Here is an 11441-nt window from a genome sequence, read left to right on the forward strand (position 1 = left end):
TGGGGGCTCATGAAATACCCAAATACTATGTGGAGATGATTAAAGGATATGCAGAGTAAACTGTGTCACTGCTTGGAATATATTCTAGTCTTTCAGAAAGACAGTTAAAATGAGAGAAAGAGAGCAAGAAAATCCCAGTGGGCCTTAATATTAAGGGTTTCACACTGATTCAAAGACAAACTCACCATTAATAGCCATATTAGCAAGACATCACATTTAACTCACTTATCACAAGAAGCAAGTAAGAGCAAATGAATACAATCCTAGCTCTTAAGCGTCAGCTCAGTATTCACAAGCCCTGATTCTCTGTATGTAGTGCCAATCTGAATATGTGTACAGTGTCTTATATATTATTATTATTATTATTATTTTTACCCGTAGCCCCTTTGGAGGGCTTCCTAAAGGCTGGGGGGGTTGCAAAGATTCCCCCTCACCCCACTGGCCTCTAGGACCATTTGAGCATGTGCAGTGGCCGTTTTTAAAAATAATCTTAATGCTCAAATGGCCTCTGCAAAGCCTGGCATGACCTAGAGCCTCACAGAGGCCATTTGAGCATGAACGGTGGCCATTTTGTTTTTGGCAGCCATTTTTTTTTTAATTTTTTTTACAAAATGTCGCCCCCCCTTCAAGTGGCGCCTGGGGCACGTGCCCTGCCTGCCCTACCCCTAGATACGCCCCTGCTTGGTGATGCAAATTCTAGTTTATCTCGAGGTATTTCCGGATTTTTAAATTGCTGGTTTTAAGCTACTCTCTCTGAAGCATGAGCAAACAGGGAGAGGCACTGACTTAGAATCATTAGCATGATAAGAGGCATGGTCTCTTCAGAAATGCATCGCCCCTGCCCCTCCCATTGGCTAGGAAGGAAAACACTGACACCTGCCATGTGCACTTGCAAAAAGGAAAGCTGAGAGCAGAGGGGAGGGGCTGCTTCAGTCCTTCCCTCAACGACGCGAGTGTACTTCAAAGTGGCTTCGCTCAACATTTACCCCAAGCCTCCAGCCAAGTGTGAATAACCTCCATGAGTTTACTGCAAGGCTCTGCTGTGAGTTCAAAGTTGCTCCAAAAAACAGATGCAAAAAGTGGATTTTTTTTTTTTTACCCTGTATATAAATCGGGCTACACTCTTAACTAGCAATGAAAAACCCAAATCGTGTGTGAGGCGCTCCAGGATACCTTGCAGGGACTTTGGGGTAAATCTGGTCAGTATGTGAATGCATGCACTTCCTGCGGAGATGCGAGCTAAAAGCCCTGTGTGAAAGACACCCTAGTGGTGCCATCCAGGACACAGCCTCTTCTCTGAGAGGGCCAAGGCCGAGCAGGCTGTCCTCAATACGCCTAAAGGCCATTGGTGCCGTGCTGTAGGAAGCTGTGCTGAAGAGATGCTCTCCCTCCCCCGTCAAGGGGAAAGAGCAATACTCCAGCCAGAATGCCGGATGCTGACGGTGGGCGGCAGCTACAGCACTGTAAGCCTGAAGCTGGGCTGGCAAGGCGGCAATTTGAGCGTCGCACTGGTGGTGAGTGGTTGCAGCAGGCTTGGCGAGGCAGTTCCGATTGGCTGGATCGCTAACGGCTGCTTGAGCTTCCTTTGGCTGCCGTTTTAATTGTCTCCAATAGTCTCAAAACTCAGTTTCTGGGCTCCCCTTTCGACTACGTCGTGCTCCTGCACATTTTTCCAGTAAGGTGCATAAATCTGCGATGTGTGCGGTGAGATTTCCCTCGATGAACTCTCTCGCCCTCACACGCCTCTGCCGACCTTGCACTTCTAGAGTTCGCGCTTTCAAGCGTTCTTGCTGCACACGAATCTCCTCACGCACTGCTGCTTCTTCACACGCCTTTCTTTGCACGAGCCTGTGATAGCGCGGTCTCATCATCCTGCCTCTTTCTCTTTTCTGCACGCGCAACACAGTAATCTCCACGCACGGCTTCACACGCCTGCGCACGCCGCCACACCTGAATCTTATTCTGCATCTCCTTTCCAACGGCCCGACGAGAGCAAAGGCGGCAGTGGCAAAGGGTCCCAATTCTAGGGATGCATGCCGCCCCAGCAGGAAGCAGCATGGGTCCCGCTCCAGGGCCCCTCTCCCCAAATGTGCTCGTTTTTGCACCTCCCTACTCGGACTTGTCCTGGATCAGATGGCAATACTGTGTACGTTTGACCAGTGGAGAAACAACCTGCAGACAGTCAACTCCTTGCTGATGAGTCATGAACTGAGCTCTGTGCCAAATGGCAGGTGAGACTCAGGTAGCCTCATTCAGTCACCCCAGCGACAATAACCAAATCAGTGACAATAACCTAAAAGGTTAGTATGCAGATTAGCTGACACCAGAGCCATTTGATCTGTGGGTTTCTCTGAATGCCACACACCCTGCACCTCCATTCAAACCCTCTTTGTTTCCGATGTTCTTCAGCCTTACAGTGTCCCTACAAGGAAAAAACCTTATAAAAAGAGCTCTCCATCACATCAAGGGGACAGGATTTTCTGGTGCTGGAGTCTAGTGGCAAGAGCTGCTAGTTACTGTCCCAGAGCCTTTCCACCAGCCAAAGGCCTGCTTCTGCTCTCCATCTTGTTCCCCTTCTTTGACCTGAAATTACTGGGCTGCTAGCCTCACCTTGGAACCCTGGATTGCGGGATCCAGAAGAGCCAGCTGAATCACTAAGCTCTGAACACCCCTTCAGTGGGACAGTTTAGCTCTATTACTGCTCTGGACTTTCTTTGCAACCTGAGTCTTTGGATCCCTCTCTGTGTTGGGCTTTCACGAGATCACTCTTGTGTAGGGTTACCATATTCAAGCTTCCCAAATCCAGGTGGCCTAATTTGCATATTCAAATTATACCACAACTAATTTGCAATTATTTATTTATTTGACATATTTGTATACTTTCCCCTCCTCCTCTGCCGTCCCATGTGATCAGATCCAGAGTAAAATCCGGGCAATCCGATTTGAAATTTGGGTGGAATATAGCAGCTGGGTAGAGGAGCCAAAATCTGGGAGCTATCCTAAATTCCAAGGGACATGGCAACCCTACTTTTGTGTCTGTCTGAAAGATCTAAGACTCCCTGAATGGAAAACTTGGATAGAAGCCTCTGAGAGGAAGACATTCCCTAGGCAGGCTTGTCATGGTCCACCAGCAGCAGAACCCAAATGGACCCTTCTTTTAAATAATAATAATAATAATAATTATTATTATTATTATTATTATTTTGCATTTATATCCCGCTCTTCTTCCAAGGAGCCCAGAGCTGTGTACTACATACTTAAGTTTCTCCTCACAACAACCCTGTGAAGTAGGTTAGGCTGAGAGAGAAGTGACTGGCCCAAAGTCACCCAGCTAGTATCATGGCTGAATGGGGATTTGAACTCAGATCTCCCCGGTCCTAGGCATCACATACAAAACAGCAGACAAAAGGAAAAGTAGCTGAATTTCCTCTTTCTCTCAACTTCTGTTTTCTGTTTCTTTCCCCTCAACCCTGCACCACTCTCCCTAGTCTCAGGGAACTATCTGGGTTTTTTTGTACTGTCAAGGTTGCCAAATACTTACAGTTGCATAGTGCTTCTGCTATATATTAACTTTATCTCTTTGTTTCAAAAAGTTTGTTTCTGAGTCCATTGCTCCTCTGGGGTACCCTAACGTTGGAATTTGCCTGTGCCCAGACTTCAATCCTTATTTACACACACTTGCTAGATTGGTTTTCAGATCTTCCTCACTCTAGTCAAAGGACATTTACACGTGGGTATTGTACATGTGTCTGAACAAGCGTGGCAACAGTTAAATTGTTACTGAAACGTGTCTTTCCACGCACAATATTTATTTGGCAGAGCATGGGGCTGCTGAGCAGGCAATGTTAGGGTGGATCAAAGCAAAAAGTGCTTTATTTCCAACTTTTATGAGCCACAAGCTTGTTTGCCTTTTGGGGAATTTTAAAAAGCTGTTGGGCCGTGTATTTAGCACAAATTAGCACTCTCACTTCTAGGAACCGAGTCAAGTTTTGCTCCATACACCCAGGCCGAGAGGAATTCCTGTGGGTTTTAAGTTCTCTGTGTTACTACCTTTCTCTCTCTTTCTGTGTGTGTGTGGGTGTCTTTTATCTAGTGTTTTTGTGTTGGACTCCTGAATTATGTTTGGGATTTTTGTGCTTTAAATCAGGTCAGAATCTAAAATGGCTGTTTTCAGTGCTGCCCTGTCTGTCAGCACGAGTGCTGCAGTAGCTCAGGCAGAAATGTGGACCCAGTCTGAAGTGTGTGTGTGTGTGGGGGGGGGGGTGCACAGCCCTACTCTGTGCAGGATCAGAAGCCCTGCACACCGTCAGCATGCACATGGTGTCCGTGCATGCGTGGGCGGCATTTGCACGGTCAGCATGGTGTTGCTTACCATGCAAATGGCGCCCGTGCATGTACAGATGCCGTGTGCATGTTGACGCCATGCGGGGCTTCTAGGGGTGCATGCCACCCCAGCAGGAAGCTGCATGGGATGGCAGAGAACAGGCAAGTTCCTGCTCTCCTCTTTCGTAAAGCTCCTGGGCCACACTCCCCAAATGTGCTTGAACTGTGTTTGAATGGCGGTTCATGCACATCCCTATTTCTGAGCCCTACCTGGAGATACTAGGGATTGAACCTGGTACTCTGGAGTTTGTGTGTGTGCTCAAGTGTGTGTATGCTTAACGCGAGAGCAGGGGAGAGGGATGTGCACGAACCTATTTGGAGGCCCTTTTAGGGCCTCCGACCCGTTTTGAATGACCGGTAGTTCAGCCAGTTCGATGGCGGGGGGGGGATGCTCTTACCCCTCCCACTGTGTTTCCCCCGCTGGCACTGCACTTCAAAAAGGTCTAGCAGGGCAGCAGTGTACCTCTCTGCCGCCCTGTTCCCTCACCGGACCGTAAGTGATCGTAAGTACCCTTTGCGTGTGCACACGCAGGCACTCGTGCGCGGGTACTTCCTGTCACTTCTGGTCCACCGAGGGAACGGGGCGGCAGGGAGGTACACTGCCGCCCCGCCAGAACCTTTTGAAGTGCAGCACCGGCGAGGGAAACGTGGCGAGAGGGGTAAGAGCACCCTCCTCCGCCCTTAAAGGTACCCAGCCCCGCCTTCGGACTGGCCCCCACCAGTTCTGTGCACATCCCTAGTGGGGGAAGCCCTAGATGGATTTGACCTTCCTAAAACTAGAAATGTTTGTGCTTTTATACTAAAAAGAAAAAACAAAACCCTACATCTTAGACATTATGCACTGGGGAATGCACAACTTCTAATTGGGGATATGCATTGGTGAGCATATTTGGTGAGCACATAATTGGGGATATGCATTGGTGAGCATTGGGCTATCAGGTTGGGCTATCATTGGGTTATCAGGTTGCAGAAGCCAAACAACACATCAGCATTGGGGCTAGGAAAGCTTTCCTGGATTTCACCTTTTCAGATGGAGGTAGGATTCCATGTTTGAATATTCCCCCCACCTATACAAACAAAAACAGAAGCCTCCTCCCTGCACATGCTGAACTTATCTCCTTGATATGCTACCTTTCTGTGTGCAGGAATATGTTGTTAGATGGGGAAGCTCTTCAGTGATGGAGACCAGGGAAAGTGTTGCAACTTGCTTAATTTAGGTAGAACTGGGGTGTGTGAAATTGTACATTGCCTGAGGCAACAAACTGGTTTGGGCCAACCCTGTATGGGTAATTGCTCATCTTGCAGTCGCACCTCATGCTGTCTTGCGGGGCGGGTGGGAGAGGGTGGGAGAGGGCGCTAAAGTGGCACTTTGCCTAGGGCACCAAAAACCCTAGGACCAGAACTGGCCTCCCCGCAATTTGAGGCAGCCAGCTGCTTGCAAGGGAGTTTTTGTGTCATCTGACCTTCTGATTAGATCAGTTTCCTACAAGCAGTGGGTGTCTCCTTGCAGGAACTTTAACATGCTAGAGTGGGGGTGGCCAAATGTTGTTGTTGTTTAACAACTTAGATGGTGGAGGGAATAAGCACAACTTATTTGAGTGACTGTCTCTAGCTTCTTGTCCATATGGGACAAGACTGTTTGGGGCCAACCACTCACACAGGACTGATTTGGACAACATTTTCAACATGTGATTGGATCCCTTAACTCACATTAAAATGATCATGGGTCCATACTCCATCTGCCTGGCCCACCACCTGCAATGAAAGTGTGTCTGTGAGGTGAACACACACGGCCTTCCCTCCATCTGTCTGATGCTCAGGAGCTCCTCTCTCTGTGTGCAGCAGTAGGGGTTTGTACAAAACTGGCTGGCCCAGTTCGCTTCGAGTCTGTACCGGACCGGGCCAGTTGGGTTTTGCCCCCTATCAACCCCCTGCCCCAGTTCAGTTTGGGGGGTGGTGGTGTCACAAATGTTTTTTAGGGAAAACATATTTTTTTAGTACTTACCCCCTCCGGGGGCTCCTCCGGTTTGGGCGTTCTTTGGCCCATTTCTGGGTCATGACCCAGGCCACACAGAGGCCCATTGTTCATACATGGCAGCTTCCAAAACGGCTGCTGTGAGGGGGGAAGGCCCGGAACGGGCTGAAGAACTCCCGAACCAGGCGCTTTGTGACATAAGGAAGGCGAGTGGGGAGAGGGGATCCTCTGCAGACCTGCCCCCCACCGCAGCCTCGGAGAAGCCCCCCTGAGGGGGTAAGTACCTAAAAAACATTTTCCCCCAAATGCTCGCGAACCCCCTGAATGGTCGGCAGGGTTCGGTCTGGGGTCTAGCCAAACCAGGGGTGGTTCGGCTTGACCCTGAACTATCGAACTGAACCGATTTGATGTTGAGCTGGCTCAACATCGAACTGGTTTGCACGTCCCTATGCAGTGGGGTCGGTTTGTCCAGACCACCCCTCTACATTAATCCCTCTACACTACAGTAGGTAAGCATAGGGAGATACGCCTGTGTGCTTGTGCCAGGAGGGAGGGAGGATGTATGCTAGGCTGCGTGGAAAAGTATTGTCCGAACCTGGTCCATCTAAATTAGCTCACACACAATCCCAACACATTTTTTTATTTCCACATTTATATCCCTCTCTTTCTCCAAGGAGCTCAGAGCAGTGTACATGGTTATGTTTACCTCAAAACAAGATCGGTAAAACATTTGCCTCGTTTTTGTTGGAAGTTAAAGGACTTTGCGCTGTCTCTTTGCCTCAGACAGTGGAGGACAGACTAGTAAGCCAGAGGGCTAGAGGGTCAAGACATTTGTCATCCCTTCTCCACTGCTCTGATGCTATCCCTTTGAAATGTAGATTGCTACTCTTAGGGAATTCAACTTCCTCCCTCTCTCTCTTCCTACCTGGCCTCCTACCTTGCAACATGGCAAGCCTCTCTCCCTGCACCATATGTGCAGAGAGGATGCAGAATCCATCTGCATCCAGCTAGATAGATAGATTAGAGATCCTAACTCCTCACTTTCCTAGCTAGAATGGAGTTCCTTAATAAATGCCTTTTATATTGATTTGAAACTATGAATTGGCTCCAAGTTACTTTACTCTCAGGATACACGCATGCTTAACTAAATGTCCGCTGTGTTGTGCCTTTGTGCACTCTGCTATAATGAGAAAGGGATTCTCTCACCACAGAGAATTTCCAACAGTTTTGCCTACCCTTTAAAAGGTAGTCCTCACTACAGTCTGGGTCTTCTTTGGAACAAGAAGTGTGCTTCTCCCTCCCTCTCTTTGCTCACTAGATCTCTCTCCCTCTGTGCATGTCTGCTTTCTCCTTTCTTGCTTTTTGCTGTGTAGCATTTCCTCCCTCCCTCTCTCTGTCTTCTGATCATATGCTTCTTTGCTCTGTGTGTGCAGAGGAAATGAAACACTGTGGTGAGCTTTATTTTTAGGGGAGATTATTAATTCTGCGTGCATTGGTCTGTTCCTCTGCATTGTTTCTCCCTGTGGTCCATGTGTGGTCCTTGCTATAGGATTAAGGGTTACAAATACACACATGTCCCTATTTCGATCTGTGAAATGTTGGTATGACTGCTGTCTGCCATAGCTCTTAGTAGAGGAAAGAATGTCGACTTTCCTTCTCAAGCAGAGGAAAGAATGTCTTATGTGGCTGTAACATACCTCATTGCCTGAGTACTTCAGTAGGCAAGAGAATATTAAGTAGAGAGAGAGGAGATGGGAAGGGGAGATCACACTAACTTGTGACTACAGGATGGGCCAATCAGAAAGGCAAAAAAGTTGGGCAAAATACAGGTGATAATTTGCTAAGGGATAACTTGCAACAAGAGGTAACCTTGTTGGGATGGAGCCATAGTTCAGTGGCACAGCATCTGTTTTGCAGGCAGAAGGTCCAGGGTGTATTTCACACAGGGCTTTTAGCTCGCATCACCTCTGGAATGAAGGGTGTGCATTCACATATCGGCCAGATTTACCCCAGAGTCCCTGCAAGCTATTGGTGAGCACTTCACACACAATTTGGCTTTTTCATTTCGTGTTAGAGTGTAGCCCGATTTATATCCAGGGTAAAACAATCCACTTTTTGTTGGTTTTTTGAAACAACTTGGAACTCACATTAAAGCCTGGTGTGTGAAAAATGCCCAGGTGCAGCTGGGGAAGACTCCTGCCTGAAACTTTGGAGAGCTGCTGCCAATCAGTGTAGACAATACTAAGCTAGATGGACTAATGGTCTGACTCGGTCTAAGGCAGCTTCTTGTGTTCCTGTGACAGTTCAAATAACTACTGGGTAAGCCAGTCATTCGTATTGTTGCCCCAGATCCCTTAGTCAGTGGCGCGAAATTCTAAGGATTTGCAGAGCACCTTGGATTCTGGTTTCGTTTTGAAGGACTGCTCGATTTTTGGTTTATTTGTAATATTTGGTTTCTTTTCTCAGATGTACAAGTACAATGGATGAGGTTGGGAAGATAACAGAATATTCTCAGAAATCAGTAGCAGGTTACTGTAAGAGGCTAAACGCTGCATCCTGAAATGCTGTAGTTTTCTGCCTTGTCTGCCTTCTTTCACTTCCAGGCAGCTCTCCCTAAAATCCTTCCTTGCCTCTGACTTTGCTAAAAAGCTGTAGCTGCTGTTTTGTTCACTAATGCACCCATGCCTCAGGGGAGGAGAGTGAGATCATCCTACACTTTCCCATCATCCTCTATCAGGTGTTGGAAAAGACGTGACTCACAAGTTTCCCAATGGCCTCTTTCTCCTGCATGGGAGAGATTCATGGCAGTTCAGAGTCCTTAACAGTGATTAGCTTATAACTCTTATCAGATGGATTAAACTTTGCTTGGATATTCGGGAGCCCTCCTAATTTTGGTTTCTATGGAGGGACTCCTTTCCTAGCCCTTGGTGGTCATATGTCAACAATAAAATATTGCAAATGGGTCTATCTCCTTCTGAAATTCTCCTCATGGGAAATGAGAAGACGAAAGTTATACTTATACAATGCCTTCATGACACTGAGCACCAGAATCTTGTTTCTAGGGGAAATAGGACCTGCTCTCCTCTATTTTTTGGTATCATGCCCCCTTTGGGGAATAGAGGTGCTAAATATTTAGCTTCCCTACACTTTTTAAAGTTTTAGGATAGCATTTACTAGGGCCCGTATGTATGTATTGCCCTCAGCCCTTTTGGTAAAAAGATTTGATAAGGGAATGTCAGATTTTGGCCTATGCCCTTGTGGTGCAGGCCTCCCTGAAATGGTTCCGCATGTGCTGTTATATTGCTCATTTTACTATGATACTAGGAAAGAACTAATATTCCTTCTGTTAGAGCAATTTCCAGGAAGATCTGACTCCTTTTATTTGAATCTTGTCTTGAGGATCAAAATAATGAGGTTACTAAGGTGGTGGCAAAATTCTTTTATGTCACTATTAGACTAAGATCTTGTTTAAGGTCTAATTCATAGGAGCTATTGTTTTGTCCTGATTATTATGTATTATATTACTGTTGGCATATTGTGTTTTTAATCTTGTTTTAATCTTTGTATGTTCTCTGTTGGCCTATGGCTGTAATAAATTGATTGATTGATCAGCTTATAAAAATGGTTAGCCAGTTAAGGACTTGCCGTTTCCTAACAGTATTGCCCTGCCCAGTGGTGAGGAAAATCTTCGCCTGCTTTTGTACCTGATCAGAAATCTTGGAAAGCAAAGGAGAGTAAGGGTCTCTTCACCTTTTGGTAGGACATGGCATTTCAAACTGGCTTTAGGGCGGGCTATGGGGTTGAGACAGCCTTGGTCGGCCTGATAGATGACATTCGCCAGGGAATTGACAGAGAGTGTGACTGCTGGTTCTTTTGGATCTCTCAACAGCTTTCAGTACTCTTGACCATGGTATCCTTCTGGATCACCTGAGGGATTTAGGGATAGGTTTTTCAGTGGCTCCACTCCTATGTCTCATGTAGATTGCAGAGCTTGGTGACAGTTGCTCTTCAAAATGGGAGCTAATATATGGAGTCCCTTTTAACATCTACATGAAACCTCTGGGTGAGGTCAACAGGGATTTGGTGATGGGTGTTATCAATATGCGGATGACACCCAAATCTATTGCTCCTTGTCATCACTATCAGGAACTGGCATTATCCCCTTAAATGCCTGCCTACAGGCATGGGCTTGATGAGGGATAATAAACTGAAGCTGAATCCAAGCAAGACGGAGGTGCTCATTAATTGGGGAATGTAATCTGCAAGATGGGATAGAACTTCCTGTTCTCTCTGGGGGAGTGTAACCTCATCCAGAACAAGTCCGTAGCTTGGGAGTGCTCCTGGACCCGGGTCTCACCCTGGTGTCTCAGACTGAGTCTGTGGCAATGAGCACTTTTTACCTGCTGCTCTTGATTCGACAACTCCACCAGTTCCTTGAGGAGAATGACCTGGAAACAGTGATACACCAGCTGGTAACCTCCAGTTTGGACTACTGCAATGCACTCTATGTAGGGCTGCCATTGTACATAGTTTGGAAACTTCAGTTAGTTCAAAATGTGGCAGCCAGATTGGTCTCTGGGGTATCCCAGAGAGACCACATTATGCCTGTTCTTAATCAGTTGCACTGGCTACCGATGTGTTTGGGGCAAAGTACAAAGTGCTGGTTATTACCTTTAAAGTCCTGAATAGCTTAGGTCTGGGTTACCTGAGAGAGCGCCTTTCTCTACAAGATCCACACCGCTCATTAAGATCATCAGGGAAGAGAGCTGGTCTTGTGGTAGCAAGCATGAATTGTCCCCTTTGCTAAGCAGGGTGAGACTATATGCATGAGCCCTGCAAGATCTCCCCCTTAGGGGATGGGGCTGCTCTGGGAAGAGCAAGCAGAAGGTTCTAGGTTCACTCCCTGGCATCTCCAAGAGAGGGCTCTCCTCTCAGAGATTCCTGCCTGCCTGCCTGCAACCTGGGAGAAGACGCTGCCGGTCTGTGTAGACAATACTGAGCTAGATGGACCCATGGTCTGACGGGATATATGGCAGCTTCCTATGTTCCTATCACCCAGCCACGTATGTGTGTTGCTACACAC

The sequence above is a fragment of the Hemicordylus capensis genome, chromosome 5 (assembly GCF_027244095.1).
Source record: "Hemicordylus capensis ecotype Gifberg chromosome 5, rHemCap1.1.pri, whole genome shotgun sequence".
Lineage (NCBI taxonomy): Eukaryota > Metazoa > Chordata > Lepidosauria > Squamata > Cordylidae > Hemicordylus > Hemicordylus capensis.